The sequence below is a fragment of the Typopeltis vanoorti genome, chromosome 9, assembly GCF_054136105.1.
Source record: "Typopeltis vanoorti isolate ZY-2024b chromosome 9, IOZ_Tvanoo_1.0, whole genome shotgun sequence".
NCBI lineage: Eukaryota > Metazoa > Arthropoda > Arachnida > Uropygi > Thelyphonidae > Typopeltis > Typopeltis vanoorti.
Window position 1 is genome coordinate 108,641,647 of NC_143557.1, and position 23,826 is coordinate 108,665,472.

The window sequence follows — 23,826 nt, forward strand, 5'->3', positions numbered from 1 at the left end:
TTGGACATCGACTAAAGAAGCGTGTGTGCTGTTAATTCTTAAATATATATATATCCTTAAAAATATATTTAAATGTCAGATCAAATAAAGACAGAGAGAGAGATCTGATCTTGTCTGAGCATATTTATATTACTTGAGCAAAAATAGCTGTCTGACTTGGGTAGAGAAATAAGTGAAGATCGGTAGTAAGATGTATCTCTGTAAATCTTTCTAAGACACTTGATCAGAGGATGGCTAGAAAACGTGCTCTGAATTTAGATGAACGAAATCCATACTGATGAGCCTTGATTAAGCTCCTCAACATTTACAAATACTTCTTTTTGACCGAAGATGAACTAGCTGATCTCATAGAGAAGTAGCGGAGTTTTATCTTTCTTGCAACACTGGAAAGTGGGTCGTAGAATATACACATTAACGGAAAATGTAGATTGTGTTATGACATTAACAGCCTAATCAGAAACCTCAGATTATAGGTATGGAGCGGTTTCGATCCTAAAAGGAACATTTAATCTCATATATAAAATATCAGGCAAAAAACAAACTATCCATTCTCCATTTTCATTCCATTTTAGTTGTGTTTTTAAAAAGCTAGCTAAATCTTAAAAATATGCTAACTATATTTTAAGTTTTTAGCTATATCAACATCGTAATTTTATGTTAAGTTATTGCAAAGATTTAATATGTTAAATTAAAAAACTTAATGTTAAAAATAATTATTCTGACTTTTAATCAATAAAATATTCAGGCAATTTAATTAAGGCTGTTATTATAACGACGGTTGAGTAAACCTAAATGTCTAGTTAAGACAATAATAGAGAACTGTTTAAAATTGTATGCAGACACCTGATCTAAGATTTCCTCAGTAACATACAAATCACCAGAGAAGATCAGATCTCTCTGCTTGGACTGACGTTTACATCCAGTATGTCCTGGCATAAACACATCACATCAATAGTCTCCTCAGCATCCAAGAAACTTGGCATTCCCTCTCGTTTAAGAGCTTATTTCAAACCCAACAACCTCTTCACAAAATAGAAATCTGAAATTCGTGAATGTTTACAATACTACTCACATGTTTAGGGGGGGGGCACCTTAAACTTCCCTTAAAATCTTTAACATCATCCAGAGGAATGCAATTAAGGCTCATAGATCTCATAGTTCTGTTGCAGCTGTTAATACAAGAGCTACAAATTCCCAGCGCATCCCCTTTAATGTGCAAATGCAAATGCAAACACACACACACACACACACACACACACACACACACACACACACACACACACACACAAATCAATAAAAAAGTCTCTGATTTCCTTGTAAGTCCTGTTCGACCTGTTGTGTATGGGATAAATTTAAAAAAAAAATAGTTATACTTCAATTTGTTTCGACAAATAATTGTTGCCTATAATGATTATAATCAGTATTTTATCAATACAAAATACATAGGATATAGATTGTATTTAGATTAAAATCATGTTACAAGTGTTGAAAAAACACATTTAATTTAAATTATTTAAAATAATTAAAGTTAAAGTATAAAATATATAATAAAGTATAATTTTATCCAAATAAAATATATATAGTTCCAAATAATCAGTTAATAAGTGCAAAAATATATTTTGTTTCAGATACCATAATAATAATTACATAAGGCAATTCCTTATATTCTTTCGTTTAATTTAACTTTGTTGGGGTCATGAAGAGGTTAGAGGGATCAATCGACCGTGAGATGCGGTGATTGATTCATTCAATCCAATACCCTTGGAGGGTAATGGATGGCAATGCTGTAGCCAATGAAGTTCTAACTGAGGCTCGGCTATTGCTGTTACCCTCCTGCCATGATCAGAGCTTTAATAGCTCAATAACACCTTATACCTACACTGTCCGCTACAGATAACGGGGAATATGAAATAGCATTCTTGCTTCGCCCCTTTAAGCCAGTCCTTATAAGGATAAGGATAACTTTGTTGGGAGAGATACTTTAACCCAGCATTCATTCGTTTTGGCGTGTGTTATGACCTAGGAGCGTAATGGTTGGCAATGCTGTAGCCAATGAAGTTTAACTGAGGCTCACCATTGCTAATAATATAATATAAGTACGCTCTCTTAAGGTTTTTGCCTTAAGGGAGCAATTTGAGTCTGCGGGGAAAGTGTTCTCCGGCACGGCCCGCTGAGCGGCGGGGCTTTGTAGGTGAATATATATATATATTTCTTCGGAATATGAGCGGTTCTGCTCGGTGGTGGTAGGTGGAAGACCATCACTGAATGGAGTCACCGCTGACATGGACTGTCTTTCGCCCACGATCGAGTGGCCTCGGGATCGTCCGAATTTTTAGACACGCCTTTACCTTTAAATAAGGCGTGTGTGTGTGTGATACAGTAACTGAAATTTTAACCAAAAGAGAGAGAAACCACATAAATAGCCATCCACGCTCCGCCGGGATCATTCGAACTATGAAATGATCATATTTGAATTTAAGAAAGATGTTGTAGAATGCTCACTGCGTGGATCTTCATTACCTCAGTAACATTTTTAAGTGAACAGTAAGGTAATACTGATAACCCGAACTCCAGCTGAATAAAGCAATATTTTCCATATTGCAGAACACATTCCTCAGGGGTATACGAAAGGTCTTTAGGAAATACTAAAGACCTTTTTAAAGGAAAATACATTTCCTTTTATTTTTATTACTTTTTTTAAATTTTATATTTTTGTCGCAGATAACAGCAAGTTTATTCTAGAAATAATTTTCAATAAGTAATAACTCTAAAAGAAGTTTTAAACAAACGCGTCTCTTGGCATATCCACTAAACGTTAGTGACGTATATGGTTGACGTCATGATCACCATCCAACCACGTGTTTCGAACTGTTTGTATTAAAAGTTTAAATTCAAACCGAATTTTAATAAATTTTAAAATAAAGATTTTAATAAAGGCACAATTTAAATAACATTTCAAGTACTTGGCATAGCTCTGCTGTCTTTGTGGAAGCGTATTTTGTGATTACTTTCAGCCAATAGAGGGTTGTTGTTGGGGGGGGGGGGAGTTGCTGACGCTAAGCTCAGTTGGTAACATATTCGACAAGAATTGAGAAACAGAAGCCAACCTTGTTTACGTCAATGTTAAGTAAGACGTCAAGCAATCTCTATGTGGCATCTTTATCTGTTTTCCTATAAGATTACATTGAAACGTACTTCAATCTCTTTTGTATTTACTTAGATGTCATCCCTTCCGCCGTCAGTTCAGATGGTAATCGAGATGTTTCTCCCGGAAGCTGCGCGCGGGATGAAATTTCTCCGTGCGTACCCTTTAAGTACTTTTGCACACCTCCAGGGAAATCTTCCCCACTGTAATAATCACGCGGGAGTCTTTTCACATCGACAGCCGCAGCGGATATGATTTTATAAACTTCCCTTACGTATTGCAAAGCAATGAGAGTTGGCATCGGTGAGTGGTTTTTCCTGCAAGGAAAAACCGTTTCTGCACGATCAGTTGGGGCTTGAATGACATCAGAAAACAGCCACAATTTCCGCTTACTCGAAAACAAAAGTGTTTCTACGGAGAGTCTTAGAAATTCAGTGACATCACGACCTCAATATCCCTAAAAGCATGCATGGAAAGTTTCCCTGTCCCTCCTTCTCTCTGTCTATCCATCGTTTTGTCTTTTTTTTTCTTCTTTCGCTTCTCTTTCTATTAGTCAATTCAGCAGAATAGAGGCTATATAACTTCAACTGTTTTGCTTAAAAATAATCGGTCTGCCAAAACTGCCACTTTCGTAGTGTTCATAATTCGTTTTGGATCCTATCCCTTGCAGTGTCTGCGCTATATGAAAACGGCACTGCCTTTCATAGTGCTAGATGTCCAGAATATAGTCTGGAGCCTAGTTGCTGACTAGAAGAATTTTTATGGAGTTTATTTTTCAGTAGTGAGTTATTTGTACTTTGCACAGACTATTATGGTTCGTCTCTCCTATAAACTTAGGTTTTAACTGTGTAATACTCAAGAAAATCGACCCTAGAAGTATTTCAGATAATAATAATATATTCTGGTGGAATTTAGGATCACAAGATGAGGGCACTTGCTTGCCACTTATAGCATTTATAGCATTGAGGTTATGTATTCATCACGACTGAGGGTGGAGACCGCTCGCACACCTATCTTCCGAATTAGTTTCTCTAAAACAGCACTTTCCCTTTGGAAATTGAGGGTTTATTTATTATGTTATTTACCGTACAGCCAATGGCTTTAAATCACCACAACTAAAGAAAGTGCTATGTTTGTAATATAAGTTCCACCGAGAGGTAGGACTTTCGCCTCCAGGTATACAATACCAACAGTCTGCTTATTTCAGATTGGAATTTTGATTTGCAGAGTTATGGGTAGTGGGTGTGGATTGATGAGTAAAATGCCTGTTATATTCCATGTCCTTCCCAGCTTCAACTCACCGTAAACACCAATAGAAGTCAAGCAAAGAGGAACAGATTACATCATCCGGGTAAAGGCCGTTATGCTAAAAAAAGCATTATTTGGAAATCTAGTTCGGTTATAACACAGATTCGCACTAGACGACATTTTACAGGAACCTAACCACCGTGTTATACGAGGGTTACCGCAAGAATAATCATTGGAGAATATATTATTATTATTATTGTGTAATCAGCCGAACTACGTCTTGTGTGAATTTCCATAAAAATTATTTCTCTTTCCCTATATCTATCTATCTTCCTCTCTTTTTGTCACATACTCACTCTAGCCTATCACGTGATTTTATACGTTAGTTTCCTGTTCACCATCTGCAGTCAGGTTACTGTTTAAGGAGATCCTTCTGAATGAAAGTGGATTAACGAACTCTCCCAACTAATCGAGACCATTCTCTATAAACGAACGTCCGTTCGCGTTGGAAAAACTCCAACTCCCGTAGTAGACGAGAAACTACGTCGACACACGAGTTTTTTTTTTTTTTTCGTGAAGCCAATGACTTGTCAGAATGGCCTTTCATGAGCGTTATCTTCAGGGAGGAGTTGACCGGGTCATTTGCCTCACCCATTAGCTCTTGTCAACATCCGTCGGTTTGCGTACGATGCTAGATGACATGCAACCTATCAGCAAGTTCAGAAAGGGTTGCTCACTGTGACATCACATGGAACATCACTCGGGGGCACAACCATTCATTCATACCTCACTCTCTCTCTCTCTCTCTCTCTCTCTCTCTCTCTCTCTCTCTCTCTCTCTCTCTCTCTCTCTCTCTCTCTCCCCTTCTTCTTCTTCTTCTTCTTCTTTTTCTCTTTCTCTGTCTTGCGACTCTATTGCCGCAAATTAAGATACCGATCGAATGTTCCTTCAGGTAATGAGTGGATGGCAAGAAGTCAACTTAATGAAATTTCCAGTCTGAAGCAGTGTCAGCGAAAAGTAGTAGTTGTGCCAGTGGCGTGTAGACGAAAATAGAAAGATGGAATAAGATGGTAAGCAGGCCCAATATGTGTTAAAAGAATGTTCAAAACGGTCCGCAAGAAAAACTACCCCAACAAAAGTTGTGAATGGAGGATCGAAATCAATGCTTGAGTATCTCACGTGTATTTCTAACTACTTGTGGAGCTATTATCTTGATGGTGGGTACGTGAATTACGAACTTAAAAAAAAAAAAAAAAGTGGAAATAAATTATATTTACTTGGACTTTATTATTACGACTGTCGAAGGTATCTCGTTCAATACCATACTTCATGAATTTTGACTGCTTTCAATTAAGATAATTTTAATGTTTTTTTAAAAAATATGTTTTAGTTTTTATTTAATTTTTTTAGAAAAAATAAGAATTTTTTAAAAATTTTACTTCTATAAAATAAATTAAAGTTTTTATATTAGAAATATCACATAACAAATGGTAGTTTGCATTAATATTTAGTTTTTATGAATAACCAGTATACATAAATGATTTGATTTTGAATTTTTCAAAACCTATAATAATAATCTTCACAACAGTGTAGCCCATAAATCCCAGGAGGTTAAAATGTAAATAACTTTTTTATTATGGTAAGAATCTCCAGGTTCTATATTTCGTTATAACAAAAAAAAAGAATTGAAATAATTAATAAATAAATAATTATTAAAAGTTTATATCCTCGTAGCTTATGGGTCCCTCTGTTAATTTTAAAAGACAAATCTATAATTGGATTGTATTCGTATTTATCAATTACCGTATTTAAAATAATTTTAAAAATCGGGTATCATGATTTTTCAAATGGTAACTACCTTGCTTGTTGGATTATTTTTTTAAATAATTTTTATTTTGTGTATTTATTTTGGGTTAAACATAATCATTGTTGTAAGTGTCATAATCCTTCCATCACAGATCTGGATTTTACAGCTTTCATTTCTTGTGCCTCCTTAAAAAATAAAACACCAATACTTTAAAACCAGCCTGTTTCGTCGATTCTTTTTAATTTGCACTGTCTAAAGCGGATCGATTTAATTTTGTTCATCTTTCCAATATTAACTGCAGCTGTATGAAATCCAATGTGAAGAATCAAAGGTACGCCAACGTCGACCGATAAAACAAAAATTATGCCTTCAAGTAAAAAAAAAAAAATCTTTGATGTTCTCATACAACCACCAACAAAATAAATGCTGTAATATAATAAAAACAAATAATGCTACATTTCTAAATAAATCCAGTGTAAGGCTTCAAGGCTCTTTTGTCTAAGCAGAATAAGAGGGTTGTTATGAAAATCAGCAAGAATATTAAAGTATGAAAATGTGAGGTGCATTCTAAATAGAGCTCCTGCACAAGTCAGCAAATTTCATAGGTGAGGACCCAGCTGATAATTTTATATAAAATACGAGACAAATTAGTCAGAACATTAAACTGGCTGTACACAAGCCATTCTTTCAACCAAGTTTAACCTACACATTTGAAAATTGAGTTGGAAATAATCGAGACCCACTGATGAGACAAGATTTTAATATGAATTGTCATCAGTCTAGAATCATATTAAAAATGAGGATATCAAAAAAGGAAACTGATATTGTTTGCATTCAATAATGTTCAAGCAGAGTTAATAGGTTGTTCGGTCACTTTAGAATCGGAGAAGAAAGATGAGAAAAAAAACAGAGTTGCTGAGTGGATGGAAGGGAAAAGATCAAGAGGAAGATTAAGATCCAGGTGGATTGATGTTGATATTAGTGTCTTAGAATACCGACATATGAGATCAGATACTACTGGCGACCTGAAAAATTCATATTAACGTGATAAAAATTAATTGGGGGCAGTACTATCATAGTACTGAGCACACTTGCTGGCTAGTTGTTCAAGTGGATGTCTGAGCCTCAGAACAATACGTCGTGATCGGAATTTTGCTGAAAGTGTCAATGAGGTGTGTGTGTGGTAGATGAATTTCATTGCCCAGTGTAAAATCATAATCCTGCTTATTGGAGCCATGAAATGGTTTGAAAAATTGTGTCACTTGTTTTTTTTATAGAGAATGATTCGTGGCTTACTTAACAGTTCATCCCTTAGTTCATTCATGGTACTAATATATTATAGGTGTATAATCTTCCATGAATGGGAATTCACATACATTTCTTTAAAATTCCTTCAATGTACGTATTAAGAAATGATGATAACTCTTCAAAATCAAAATATTGTATGTAAATAAATAAAGGAACCATTCGGATAAAAATATTATACAAACCACAAGATATTAATTATAATAAATTAATATAATCCAACTATAATATAGATCCAATAATAATAATAATAATATACTATAATATAATATAGATCCAACTCCGACTAAATAATGATTTGGTCGGAGTTGGATCATATTTCAAGAAGTACTCAGTGGAGAACCTGTAGAACAAGTACTTCAGAAAATCAAATTATAAAAAAAGCCAATAGAATAAGCAAAGCTCATAGGTGAGTTCCAAGGTAAGGTTGAAAGGCAGGTTAAGTTAAAGATGAATTGACTGATCCTTAGTAGATATTTTTTCTCCCGATTAACAAACTAATTTCTAAATACACATTTGAATAGATTTAATTCATTTTTTTTATCCACAACCTGATCCTGATTTGCGTTAGAATAAATTTAATCTGTCCTTTAACATTGTAATTACATTTTTTTTGTCTTCCCCTTTGAGACTCATCAATTACTTAGTCATTAGCAATATGAATTCTGTCATTCTCGTTCCACAGCAGATCTCCTAGCTAAACCTCACACACCTTTGAACGCAGGCCATGGAAATGTTTGGAGAAACTCTGGTGGTCTTTCTTGATATTTCTAAAGCATCTGATTAAGTCTGACATCTTGACCTACTTACCATCTTACAGTATTCCTATTTTACTTTCTGAATGGAATGCTAACTTCCTCTCCGGTCGTGCATTGAGGGTCATGGTCAATGGTTTCCTTTCATGAGATTTTTGATTCAATACTGGTGTACCCGAGGACCCTGTGTGTTCACCTACACTCATCCTTCTATACATCAATGATGTTCTCTCCTCTAACATCCAATCCTGTTCACAGCTGTGCCGATAACAACATTCCTCCACTCCTCTTTTTCATTTATAAAATCTTATAATGCTCCGATAGGTCACGATTGGATATCTTCTTTAACCAGTGCCTTAAACACCGATCTCCTTGTCATTCTCAAGCAGGGGTGAATACAAGCTGCTGAATTTTAAACCTAGTGAAATTCAATTCTCTCTCATTTCCCGAAAGAAAACCACGCCTTAATTTTTCTCACTTTTTACAATAGTCTGCTCTCCAACCAGAATCAGTTTGCTCTTCTAGTGTTGACTTTTGCATCTAACCTCTCCTGGCACAAGAACATCAAGTTCTTAGCCTCTTGGGCCTCCAAAAATGTTTGTATTATTTTTCATTCCATACGGTACTCCCTTCTCAACTCACACTTTATAAAACTGAACCCCGTCAGACCCTAGAATGCTCTTCCACATTTGGTGTGGTGTACCTAAGACTTCCTTTAGAATGCTTCATTGGGTTCAGAAGAGACCATTTCGCTTAAATCATGATTCCCTCCCTCTCGCTTTTACCCAATAGACTAGCTGCATTATGTCTTTTTTATAGATATTTCCATGGTTGATTTTCTACTCAACTGGCCATTATTGTTCCTCCACTTCTTGTTCACCATCCCCCTACACACCTAGTCTCGGAGCAGTCTTCCATATGCTCAGTGATTGTAATCCTTAAATTCTTCAAGAAGCACATCAACAAATACTTAACTTCTTTCTAACGTTACACTTGCCCACATACGACATTTTATGGTATAGAAAAGATCTTTTTGTGAAGATGATAAAAATATACGCGAAAAATTTATAAGCGAGTCTTGATAAATTTTCGTTTTTTTAAAAAAAAAAAAAGCAGAAATATTAATCAGAAAACAAATCCAATCGATTGCAGTCAACAACCCTATTATAAATATATTCAGATATTTAAGAAAAATGAATGAGGGACGTTGATCTCCTAAACACAGACAACCCTTGTTGAATTTGCCTCAGAGGATGTACACTAAATGAACTGTGGCGTACGAGTCTACAATACGGGCAGATTAATGAAAATGCGCAGAAAGTGAATTCTGAAACACCCATTGCGCATGACGTCATACAAAAAAAAACCACGTGTGCTTTATATAGCACTTAATACAACAGTATAGTTCGCAAGCCAGTTCCAATTTACACACGCCCACGTAGCTAGCTGATCAAAGAAGCCGAGATATTCTCGCCTCCTTGGCTGGGTCTTGACAAGATGAAAGAAATGGAAGGGGATCGATGGAGCACTTTTCTTTTTGCGGATGAAATGGTGGTGTGGGAAACAAGCATGTGGGAAGTCCGAATTAGTGAACTGTGCCTTAATTACACACTTTTTACGCAGTGTGTGTGTGTGTGAGAGAGAGAGAGAGAGAGAGAGAGAGAGAGAGAGAGAGAGAGAGACAGTTTTAATAGCGTCTATTTCACAACCAGTGAATAAGACATATCAGGAATGCGAATAAGCTTACAAAATTTTCACTTTTATATTTCTACTCATGGCTTTTTTTTATTCTTTATTATTTATGAATATCTCTATATTCATGATTTTTTTATTGGTGTACGTTTATTCAATGTGTATTTATAATACTTTTTGTCCCCATGGGAATTTAATCCACTTCTCTATTTAATACAGACACATAAAAAAGTCTGTATTGTTTATACCAGGGGTGGGCAACCTTTTCAGACTCGCGGACCACATTCAACTTTTATTTTTAATAATCGGGCCACAAGCGTTTAATTAAGAGAAAATAGGGACTGAAAAAATACTTAAGTTATCAATTTTTAGTATATAATCTTAGAAAACACAGAAATATTTGAAGTACGATTTGAAACAAGCACGAAATGAAACTCAATGGAAAATTATCACGTAAAAACAAAGTCATATTGTTCATGCATCACAATATGTGTGTCTCCCTGCTTAATGTGCCTTTTCTGACATAACCTTTGCCAAAATCATCTAGATCCACTTTATAACCTGAGGTGCAAATTCGAATCGAAGCATGCAAATGTTCATCAGTCAGTCAGTCGTGAAGGAAATGCTTATTCGCAAATATATGTGCTTTTAAATGCGACTATCATCTTCTTTGGGAAACTAATTAATCCTTCACATTTTTTTGGTAAGCTTCGAAAAAAAGTTTTGGATATTTTTTAATAAAAATGCGTTCTTTAATATTTCATTCTGTTGTAATTCCAAAACTTCCATCTGTAGTCAGTTTGGTACGTCATCAATGTCGACATTAAAAAGGTTCAAAAATAATCTCATTTCGATACTATTTTTATGAAAATCCACAAATCTTATTGAAATCCACAAATCCACAAATTCCGTTTCTAAATCTTAAGTTTACAGTTGATATCACGATGTCCATAACATCTTGACTTGTTAATTTTTTCCAGTCCAATTCTAAATAATCAATAGTTTCTTTTACTTTTATGAACAAATCATTGCCAGTTGTAGTAACTTTTAAACTACACAAACTGGCCAATTTTTCATGAACATTAAAGTCACTGTCAATGCCCAGAATAAATATCATTAACTGCGCATGTCTGTTACGTCAGTGCTTTCATCTGTTACCAGAGCGTGATAATCAAATGATTTTGCTTTAAATTGAAGCTACTCAAATAAACTGGCACCGACACTTCTTCTACTGGCAGATAAACTATCTTGAAATAAAGTCTTCTTTTCAGGATATATTTTTTCAACGACAGCTAATAAACATCGTTTAATAAATTCTGAATCTATATAAGGCCTTCTTTGAAATTATTTTTAACAAATATATATCCTTTGAAAATAATAGTTGATGTTAATGAATTATTAAAAGACATACCAGGGAACGCGATTGTAAAAGTGCAGCAAAATCTCAGTTATCGTAGGAAGAAGTCGCATTTGTTATCCCCACTAATGATCACTCACATGGTTGACTCGTTGCACGGCAATATCACGAAGTATAGGTTATAAAATTATTTGTAATTTATCATTCATATTATAAAATGTATTATTTAAATAATTCAACACAGGCCGCATGCCATGTAAGTATGGTCAACCTTTTATGGGTCGCCAACAAAAATAAGAATGAAATAAAACACCATTTTATATTTTATATAAAAGTAATATTAATTTGAATACTAATTTTTTTTCGGTTGTTGTGACATTGAACTCATCATTTGATATCACGAAGTATAGGTTATAAAATTATTTGTAATTTATTATTCATATTATAAAATGTACTATTTCAATAATTCAACACAGTCCACATGCCATGTAAGTATGGTCAACCTTTTATGGGTGGCCAAAAATTCACGTTTGGGCCGTCGGTTGGCGACCTTTGGTTTATACTATTACTTGGAAATTTAAGATTTCATCGACAGAAGCTTCGATACTCATTCATTTATACAGGATTATATTTAATATAAAACAAATCATTAAAAATAACATTCTTTTTAAACTATAATGCATCATTCAACTTAATAAAGTATTTTATAAATTTTAAAATATAATTATGAATTATTAAATAAAAGAATAAAAATAAGAATAAAATAAAACACCATGAAGGTTGTTTTCTTGATCATAAATTAGTAAATAATAATATTTGGTTAACCGATCAACTGTTGATCAATTTTATTAATTAACTTAACCAACTAGTTTCGCCATACTTTATTGTTGGCTTCTTCAGGGCACTTACAAAGTGTGGCGAAACTAGTTGGTTAAGTTAATTAATAAAATTGATCAACCCTTGATCGGTTAACCAAATATTATTATTTAGAAATAAAACACCATTTTATATTTTATATAAAAGTAATATTAATTTGAATACTAATTTTTTTTCGGTTGTTGATTGTCTGACTGATTCAATTGCTTTCTGAATTTGTATGGTTAAGTTATATTTATTGCTGTGTCAATCTCTTCCTTTTTACTGATATTGGGTACTGGACCAATATGATCGGGAAGAACCTTGGCTAACTTGTCCCATGGAATGAATGTGTGCAGAGGAGAGAATTGATCTGATGAACCTAGATTGAGCACTATGGGACTGTGGTCAGAAGATAATTCGTTGACTGATTCCAATTTGAATTGGTATCTTAAATTTTTAAAAATGACAATGTCCAGCACATCCGAGCCACCCGAAGGGCTGAAATGGGTATGCTCAGTAGGGCCGGCGACTACAACAGAGTTGAGCATTGCATAGTTGAAAAGTGTGTGGCCTTTGGTAAACCGTATCCCTGAAGAAATCATGGACCTAATCAGAGCAAAAAATAGAGCCAGGAAGAGATACCACAATACCAGAGCCCCACAAGATAAAAAAGTATTGAACAATCTAAACAGGTAGGTCCGAGAAGCTCTTCAAAAACACAGAAACCATCAATGGGAAACCAAATTGGCTAACATCAATACTGAAGATCATTCTGTATGGAAATTCTTAAGAGCAATCCGCACCAAAAAGCAACTCACACCCCCTATCCAAACCAAGAAAGGGACAGTTCACAAAGATGAAGAGAAAGCCGAAGCACAAGTAGATAACCTAGAATCTCAGTGCAACCCATCGTATACTAATTTAAATATCAACCTTATGTACAAGATTCATCGTCATGTTAGGTGAACCTTAAGACAGAACATTGTCAACTCAGAACATATCACTCCTACAAATCCAACAGAAATGATAAATATCATCTCCCATCTAAACAATAGAAAAGCTCCAGGACCGGATTGCATAACTAACAGAATAGTAAAACTACTTCCAAGAAAGGCCATAGTCCATCTCGTCAACATTACAAATGCTATCTTTAGATTCCAGCATTTCCCTTCTACATGGAAAACAGCCACAATCATACCATTGAAGAAGCCAGGAAAAAAGGCTCACCTTCCTGAAAGTTACAGACCCATAAGCCTATTATCCAGCCTCGTAATGGTAACAGAGAAAGTGATCCTCTCAAGATTACAAGCAGAAACAGATAAGTTAGGAATTTTGCCTAACGAACAGTTCGGCTTCCGTAGGGCCCATAGTACAGTCCAACAAGTGCACCGGCTGGTAGAAATCATTACTAAAGGTTTCAACTGGAAACTCAATACAGCTGCCATCTTCATCGACGCAGAGAAGGCGTTTGATAAAGTATGGCATCAAGGTCTTCTCTACAAACTGATAAAATTTAATTTCCCAGTCAGACTAATAAAGGTAATACATTCTTATCTGAAAGACAGATACATGCAGGTCAGGGTAGGCGAAACGGTTTCGACCAGACGCAGGATCTCGGCAGGCGTACCTCAAGGATCTCTTCTGGCGCCTCTACTGTTTTCAATCTATGTAGCAGACATCCCTCTGAACCCAAGAACAACATTCACTGCATTATATGCTGATGATACTTCACTGATGTCAAGATCACTGAGCCCAAAACTGGACTAAAAGACTACAAAATAGCATACACACTTTAGAAAAGTGGATGGCAGACTGGAGGATCCAAGTTAATCCCCAGAAAAGCTCAGCCATACTGTTTACTAGTAAGAAAATCCATACCATGGAGGATATTTATTTATTGGGAGTAAAGATTCCATGGCAGACTGAAGTTAAATATCTTGGAGTGATTCTTGATAGTAAACTCCTATTCAGCAAATATAGTAGTTACATTACCTCAAAGACATCCAACGTCTTAGCACAGCTCTACCCTATGATCAACAGACAAAGTAAACTGGACATGCAAACAAAATTAACAATTTACAAGATGGTAATTAGACTGGTTATCACTTACGCATCCCCAGCTTGGAGCCACACCGCAAATTCTAACATTCTAAAACTTCAGAGATTACAGAATAAGTGCCTGAAGATGATTCTGGATGCCCTCTGGTTCATAAGAAACACCCACATCCATAGAGAAGTTAATATCCCTTATATCTCTTCCTTTCTCATAAATCTAGCTGAGAAATTCTTTACGAAGACAAGTAACCATCCAAACCCGTTAATCAAGGAAGCCTCGGAATATAATGAAGAAGAAATCTACAAATTTAAAAGACCAAAATCTATTTTAACTTCAGCTGAACGCAACTAACTTCACTGCCCTCAATGGGCGAGTATATAGCTCATAAATACTCCATTCAAAGTTCTTCCATTACAAGACAAAGGGGAATATGAAAAGCAATTTTGCTTCACCCATCTAGCCAGAAATGTTAATGTATTACTGTTTTTCAGTTGTTGTGACTTGAAATCATCCTTTACAAGATATATGCGGTGATTAAGGTTAGGATTAATACCCTTGGAGGGTAATGGATGGCAATGCTCTAGCCAATGAAGTTTAACTGAGGTTCGGCTGTTGCTGTTACACCCCCGGGGTGCTGAGATTCGAGAGTTTTGAGTTCGCTCTCTTAAGGTTTTTGCCTTAGGTCTTTCGCCTAACAGGACTAGCAATATCATTTTTCGCAATCCCTTGAAACCTGGGAACTAGGATGAACAGATAAGTCACATTAAATCAGTGTTTCAGATGGCCATGCCAACTATCACACCTGAAACAGTGCTTTCGTAACCATGCGCAGAGAACTAAATGGTTACATGTTTCTTCGAAACCGATACTACCTCAACGGCACCCAACTACTTCATCATGAGTAATAGTGTAAATGATACTAAACCAATCGACCAACACCTAAGCAGTTTCCAATGAAATCTGTTCACCATACTAATAAACAACATGTGTGCATTTTATTTTTAGCAGAGTAATATCATCAAACGTGTATTTCCAGTTAAGTGTTGATTTACGACCATACTTAAATTGTATGGAGTAAACAACCACAGAGAAATAATTAAGCAACAGATTTACTCGTTCCAATATTTCGACTCTTTCACAAAGACATCGTCTGCAATACAGTATTAAACTTGTAATATAATTTTAACATAATAAGTGGAAGAAATTCGGCTATTTTGAGCCTAAAGTCCTAAAAACAAGACTCTTGAACACCTCAGTTAAAGAGATCAATTCCAAATCGAGAAGGATTACATCACGTTTCACTTGGAAATCTATCAACAAAATCCTTCTATAAATGAGAGAAAAAAAAAACGAATTTTCTGCATAATGAACTGGACTTGAACCATGTGGAACAATGAAGAAAGATCTTTGTCCAACTCTTCATCGGATTATATTTTTTTTCCTTCATCATAGAATAAAATAAAATAAAATTGAAACAGACATTTGGGACTGCTAAATTTAAAGATTTCGTGATCGCATTGAATAATAATTAATTCTAACCAATATGAGCATTGCACCAAAAACAAGCAAAAAAATTGAAAATTTTATCTGTCATTATCTCCTCAAATAAATATTTCTATTGATAAAATTAGACCGTTTGTTCAAACCTTTATCATTGATGTGACGATTAAGTACGAGTATTTGGAAATATCGAAAATTGATGACAGTTCATTTCCAACTCGTATTCTATTTTATATATTCATATTTCCTTTATTTATATTGACTACAGTAATGTTTGAAATACAGACGAAATGTTATATCTTCACAATGAAGGATGAGTTCTCTGATTATTTCAAAATTAAAATTTTAGATAAAAATTTCTTGTAAACTATAATATGTTATAAAAGTAAAAAATAAATATTTTTATTTATGGAGAATTTCAAATTAAAAATCGTATTTAGTAATACACCATTTTCTAAATATTATTGAAATAATAGTCAACACAGCATCATAAAGCTGCATGATTAGTTGAACAAAATTCGATTTAATTTCAAACAGCTTCAGTGTTTGAAAGTAACTCACAACAGTAATAAGTAACTGATTCCGATAGTTGTATTATTGTACATTACAGCTTAAAAGTTTTGTTTGAGCTACAAAATATCAATGAATAAAAGTTTTGTTTGAGCTACAAAATATCAATGAATATTTTTATGACGTATTTAATTTTATTATCCAATTGAAGAATTTTAGCCAAATAAATGCAATAACTGGACAATTTTTTTATATTTAGATTTTACATCTTTGTTACAATTAATAAGACTGCGAAAGAGATGGAGATCAACCTGTTTGCTTTACATAGACGAGATAAATTTGAAAAGAACTTTGCTATTCGTTCTAGTGGAAAAAATACGAACAAATACTTGCTTCCTTTATAGCGTCATTCAGTATCACACAAACATCATCAAAACCAAACTAGTTATTCTTTGTGTGATAAGATTTCTTATTAATATGTGAGATTTGTTACAATCGTTTGGAGACTAATCTAGCTGCGATACAGAAGAAAATTGCTTTTGTCGTATTGCAAGATATCATGATTTTCATATTTATTTTCACTCATTTAATCTGCAACTTTGCATTACCATATTTAATCCAAGATTATGCTATCTTGATTGGCTACAGAGAAAAGAATTAGAATTATTCTTTTAATTCTAATGTCTGTTTGTAATTCACAACTGATGTAAGATATCGGATTTGTTTTTATTAACAGATCTGAAGGTCCACTATTAATATTTGACTTCGTAATGCTGTGGTTTCAGCTAACGATCATGACAAGCAAAAGAAAAAAAATTAAACTTCTATTTATATGTTTGTTATCATTTTATTTTATTTCTCTTTGTTCACATTTATGTATTTTTATTTCTAATTTATGAACAGAATTAAGCCAGTTAAAAGTAAAAATATATCAATTTTTGTTATTTTTTACCGGCTTTATAACGCTTCAGACCGGCACTGTTTTTTCTCTTAATTCAGGCTAAAACAACGTAAAAAATAAAAAATTAAAATTAAAATTAAAAAAACGAAATATTCACTAATCAGGCTAGTTTATGGTAATCAATATTGAGAGGGTTCTAAACATTAAATGGAGCAAACACCAAATCCAAAACGAAAAAAAAAAAAAGAGAGAGAACAGGAGTACAAAAAACAAGGTTATAATTTGTGAGCTTCATCAAAACCATCCCCTCCAAACTAACAAGATTATCTACGATTTGCCACAACTCTTTATTCAAGTTACCGATTATCTGTTTTTACTCCTTTAGTCATGGATTACTCCTTTATATATAATCGAAGTTCATCCTGCTCTCCTTATAAGGACTGGCTTAAAGGGTGGAAGCAAGAATGCTTTTCATCTTCCCCGTTATCTGTAGAGGACAGCGTAAGGATAAGGTGTTATTGAGCTATTAAAGCTCTGGTCATGGCAAGAGGGTAACAGCAATAGCCGAGTCTCAGTTAGAACTTCATTGGCTACAACATTGCCATCCATTACCCTCCAAAGGTTATTAATCACCGCCGATTCCTAACGTCTAATCCTGCATCCTCGAATTTGGTCCTTATAAGGACTGGCTTAAAGGGGAAAAGCAAGAATGCTTTTCATCTTCTCCGTTATTATATCTGTAGAGAACAGTGTAGGGATAAGATGTTATTGAGCTACTAGAGCTCTGATCATGGCAGAAGGGTAACAGCAACAGCCGAGCCTCAGGCTGTAGCGTTGCCATCCATTACCCTCCATGGGTGTTAGATTGAATGAATCAATCCCTTCCCTCGAAGTTGGTTTAAGACAAGGAACAATAACAGTCTTGGATCTTTAAAAAAAGAAATGGTGTGCTGTATTTTACGTTTTTTTTTTCAGTTTTATGTCTAAAATTTAAAACCAAGATTAGAAAATGATTTCCTAAAGTTATTTTCCTATTTTGTTTTTAATTTATCCTTTTTCTTATTTTTTCACTGTTTTAATGTTTTAACGCCATTTTAACGCCATTTTGAATTTGCATATCTCATGCAAATTCAGAACTGTTATTTATTTAAAACTGTGGAACAATCAGCAGCGCCCTCTGGTTAACTCCAAGGTAACCAGAAGTTATTTTGAAGAAATATAACTAAAATAAATACAAATATAAATAAAATTAATAATAATACGACCAACCAAAAGTTTGGTGTTTGTTATTTCGGCCATTAAATAATCTTATCGGTTGTAATTTACTGGCGATAAAAGACTTCCAACACAGAACGGATAACACTCAGAAAATTTCCCAAAAGGCTACAAAGAAGTTGGCAAATAAGAACTTTTTTTTTTTCTGCTATCCTGGCTCTTAAAGTAACAACTGAGCAATTTTACGCGAACGCGATGTCGATTCAATGGACAATGTGGGAAGCAGCAGGCGTTGAAAATACGCTAGGACACCCAATGCTGTGAAACTGTACGTAGTCGCTCGACCTTTGTGGGTTCTTTTAACAGAGTAACAAACACTGTAATCAACTTGTCCTGATAGACAAAAACACCTTTAGAAGCACAAAAAAAAAAAAAAGTTGATTCCTTTTATACGACCTACGATTTTTTTTATAACTTTCTCAGTTATTGCGATCTAGGCTAGTTTTGACCATCGTTTTATAAAATAAAAAAAAATGTATACACTAAAGTAGTCCATATATTTGGCTCATGTTAATCATGCCTTTATTTATGGAAACGTTGGTCGTATACAATTTATGTAATTCGTTGTGTGCATGTACCGAGTCGTGTAAAGCAGATGTTGAGCTATTAAAGCTCTGATCATGGCAGGAGGGTAACAGTAATAGCCGAGCCTCAGTTAGAACTTCATTGGCTACAGCATTGCCTTCCATTACCCTCCAAGGGTAATTTCCAATTGATTCTCTCATATCCCCTGAATTTTTGAATATTTTAACATTAACATTAACATTTCTGGCTAGATGGGTGAAGCAAAATTTCTTTTCATATTCCCCTTTGTCTTGTAATGGAAGAACTTTGAATGGAGTGTTTGTGAGCTTTATGCTCGCCCATTGAGGGCAGTGAAGTTAGTTGCGTTCAGCTGAACTTAAAATAGATTTTGGTCTTTTAAATTTGTAGATTTCTTCTTCATTATTTTCCGAGGCTTCCTTGATTAACGGGTTTGGATGGTTACTTGTCTTAGTAAAGAACTTCAGAGCTAGATTTATGAGAAAGGAAGAGATATAAGGGATATTAACTTCTCTATGGATCTGGGTGTTTCTTATGAACCAGGGGGCATCCAGAATCATCCTAAGGCACTTATTCTGTAATCTCTGAAGTTTTAGAATGTTCGAATTTCCGGAGTGGCTCCAGGCTGGGGATGCGTAAGTGATAGCCGGTCTAATTACCATCTTGTAAATTGTTAATTTTGTTTGCATGTCCAGTTTACTTTGTCTGTTGATCATAGGGTAGAGCTGTGCTAAGACGTTGGATGTCTTTGAGGTAATGTAACTACTATATTTGCTGAATAGGAGTTTACTATCAAGAATCACTCCAAGATATTTAACTTCAGTCTGCCATGGAATCTTTACTCCCAATAAATAAATATCCTCCATGGTATGGATTTTCTTTCTAGTAAACAGTATGGCTGAGCATTTCTTGGGGTTAACTTGGATCCTCCAGTCTGCCATCCACTTTTCTAAAGTGTGTATACTATTTTGTAGTCTTTTAGTTGCCAGTTTTGGGCTCAGTGAACTTGACATCAGTGAAGTATCATCAGCATATAATGCAGTGAATGTTGTTCTTGGGTTCAGAGGGATGTCTGCTACATAGATTGAAAACAGTAGAGGTGCCAGAAGAGTTCCTTGAGGTACGCCTGCCGAGATCCTGCGTCTGGTCGAAACCGTTTCGCCTACCCTGACCTGCATGTATCTGTCTTTCAGATAAGAATGTATTACCTTTATTAGTCTGACTGGGAAATTAAATTTTATCAGTTTGTAGAGAAGACCTTGATGCCATACTTTATCAAACGCCTTCTCTGCGTCGATGAAGATGGCAGCTGTATTGAGTTTCCAGTTGAAACCTTTAGTAATGATTTCTACCAGCCGGTGCACTTGTTGGACTGTACTATGGGCCCTACGGAAGCCGAACTGTTCGTTAGGCAAAATTCCTAACTTATCTGTTTCTGCTTGTAATCTTGAGAGGATCACTTTCTCTGTTACCATTACGAGGCTGGATAATAGGCTTATGGGTCTGTAACTTTCAGGAAGGTGAGCCTTTTTTCCTGGCTTCTTCAATGGTATGATTGTGGCTGTTTTCCATGTAGAAGGGAAATGCTGGAATCTAAAGATAGCATTTGTAATGTTGACGAGATGGACTATGGCCTTTCTTGGAAGTAGTTTTACTATTCTGTTAGTTATGCAATCCGGTCCTGGATCTTTTCTATTGTTTAGATGGGAGATGATATTTATCATTTCTGTTGGATTTGTAGGAGTGATATGTTCTGAGTTGACAATGTTCTGTCTTAAGGTTGACCTAACATGACGATGAATCTTGTACATAAGGTTGATATTTAAATTAATATACGATGGGTTGCACTGAGATTTTAGGTTATCTACTTGTGCTTCGGCTTTCTCTTCATCTTTGTGAACTGTCCCTTTCTTGGTTTGGATAGGGGGTGTGAGTTTCTTTTTGGTGCGGATTGCTCTTAAGAATTTCCATACAGAATGATCTTCAGTATTGATGTTAGCCAATTTGGTTTCCCATTGATGGTTTCTGTGTTTTTGAAGAGCTTCTCGGACCTACCTGTTTAGATTGTTCAATACTTTTTTATCTTGTGGGGCTCTGGTATTGTGGTATCTCTTCCTGGCTCTATTTTTTGCTTTGATTAGGTCCATGATTTCTTCAGGGATACGGTTTGTTGGGTTGAAGACAGTTGATTGTCTGACTAATTCAATTGCTTTCCAAATTTGGATGGTTAAGTTATTTATTGCTGTGTCAATCTCTTCCTTTTTACTGACATTGGGTACTGGACCAATATGATCGGGAAGAACCTTGGCTAACTTGTCCCATGGTATGAATGTGTGCAGAGGAGAGAATTGATCTGATGAAACTAGATTGAGCACTGTGTGACTGTGGTCAGAAGATAATTCGTTGACTGATTCCAATTTGAATTGGTATCTTAAATTTTTAAAAATGACAATGTCCAGCACATCCGAGCCACCCGAAGGGCTGAAATGGGTGGGCTCAGTAGGGCCGGCGACTACAACAGAGTTGAGCATTGCATAGTTGAAAAGTGAGTGGCCTGTGGACTTTTGAGGGTCCACTAGCAAATCCCGTAGACACACTAAGGTGTCTACCAGCAATAAGATGTGGCGATATAAAATACAACAATGGCGATACTAGCGGCAGTAGGCCTAGCGTATCGCCCTTGTAAATTCAATAGACTTACCTGGATAAACCAGTATAGAAAATAAAGTGCCTGTTTATGGCAGCAAGTAATTAACTGATATTATTAATGAATAATAAGCATAAATCTCTAAAAACATAGCAGTCAAATTCACAATTCACCATCAAAAATACACGACACGAAACACTAACACGCGAGCCGCCATCTTACTTCAATCACTCATTTTATCCCTTTTTTTTTTTTTTTTTTTGAATATTATATAGTCCTTATAAGGACTGGCTTAAAGGGGCGAAGCAATAATGCTTTTCATCTTCCCCGTTATCTGAAGAGGACAGTGTATGGATAAGGTGTTATTGAGCTATTAAAGCTCTGATCATGGCAGGAGGGTAACAGCAATAGCCGAGCCTCAGTTAGAACTTCATTGGCTACAGCATTGCCATTCATTACCCTCCAAGGGTATTGGATTGAATAATTGTATTTAGAACTTATTTTTATACTTATATGATGTAAGTAGATTTGAGGTGTTTTGTTTTCAAACATGATTTATCGTGGTATTCAGTGAGTTACTTTCATCTTTGCTGCAAATCATCCAAAGGTTGTTTCAGGATTTTATGTCAAAAACAGAAGTGCCTGTGTTCCTTTTGTTGTATTACAAAAGTGGCAGTTTAAACTCCAGGTTTCTCCCACTCCACCTATTCTCAGTTTTTGTCTAAAAAGAGACGCCATGTTTTGCAGTGAGTAGCTTAGCTTTCAGGGATCAGTATTTTTTCTTGTTTGCAGGTGCCACTAAACTGAAGATGTGTTTTCCTTTGCTACGGATTAGCCGTCAAAGAGCATTACTCTTGTTGGGTTATTTGCCGGTAGCCGAATTTTCAGCTTAACGCTTTTTTGTTTTCATCTTTTTCCCGGAATTTTAAACTATAGCTAGACTCCTTCCTAAAGAGATACAACATGTTTTTCTTAAAATTAGAAAAACTATGATTCCATAGAATTAATGTAAGTTTTACTGCAATTCATAACCGAAAAAAAACTCTAAAGGTTGTAGGTCCTATAAAGAAGGCAATTCATCATAGTTGCAAGTATAAAAATTAGGAAAACGCTTTTAAACATGCGCACATTCGAAACAGTAAGACATGTAAACTTAGCTTGAAGAGAATAACAATTGCAATCAGTGGCGCACTCAGGATTTAATCTTGGTGGAGATGAGTTGAACGGATAAAAATATTTTAATGCAAATTCAATAAAATTCATTAGGTGATTATAAAAATTTATTTAAAGAATAAAATCCAGTTTTCTTTTCTTTTTACAAAGCTCTTGAATTACTTTAGTCGTGGTTACATTAATCTCTCTCTGTGTGTATATAGCAAAGTCAGTACGTTCAATCGTGATTGTGTCATGGTAGATCTTAAATAGGTGTTTAAAAGACGTAAGGTGGAAACTGACCTTTCATTCACGCATTATCGGAAGCGTTGCGTTCAAAGCGGCCGTAATTCCCGAGATCTATAGGGTATTCGCACCTTATATGACCGCTAATTCGCGAGTAGTATAGAAATAGAAGACATGGCACAACATAAATAAAAAAAAATTAATTTTACCCACGACCTATTTTTTCGTATATATAGAGCGATATATTATAGATGTCCTCAGCCGAAAAGAAGAATAGAACTTCACTGAGGATACAATGTTCGACAAAACTCAGTAATGGCATTATTTTTCAGTTATAATAGTCTTTTATATTTTATATAATAGTTATAATAGTTATAATAGTCTGTAATACTGCGGAGCAGAAAGCAAACGGAGAAACTACTGCTCTACCTTATCTCCAGAACAACCACCATGGCGAGCAAACCCTTACAATTGCCCCCAAGTTCCCGGCGTCCCTCAAATGGGACAGGGGTGCGAAGAATCTCCGGGCTCAAAATGGTGTCAACTTTTAAAATTGCAACTTGGAATGTCAGAACTCTGTATGAAGCTGGCAAATTAAGAAATGCCACAAGAGAAATGAAGAGGCTGGGCATCCGGATTTTGGGAATTTGCGAGACAAGATGGCCAGGATCTGGAAAGTGTCAACAAGATAATATGACAATGTATTACTCTGGGAATGATGAGAACAAACATCGACATGGTGTAGCTGTAATAGTAGATGAAGAAATCAATAAATCAGTAATAAATTGAATTCCATTTTCTGAAAGGATAATGCTGTTACAACTTAAGA

The 23,826-nt window shown here is 35.1% G+C and overlaps 1 non-coding gene across 1 annotated transcript; it reads left to right on the plus strand.

Moving 5' to 3' along the window:
- The first annotated feature begins 2,024 nt into the window (after positions 1-2,024).
- On the plus strand, positions 2,025-2,160 carry LOC150103407 (U4 spliceosomal RNA). Its single transcript, XR_016548881.1, has one exon. It is a non-coding gene; the product is annotated as a U4 spliceosomal RNA (small nuclear RNA).
- The last annotated feature ends 21,666 nt before the right edge of the window (positions 2,161-23,826 follow it).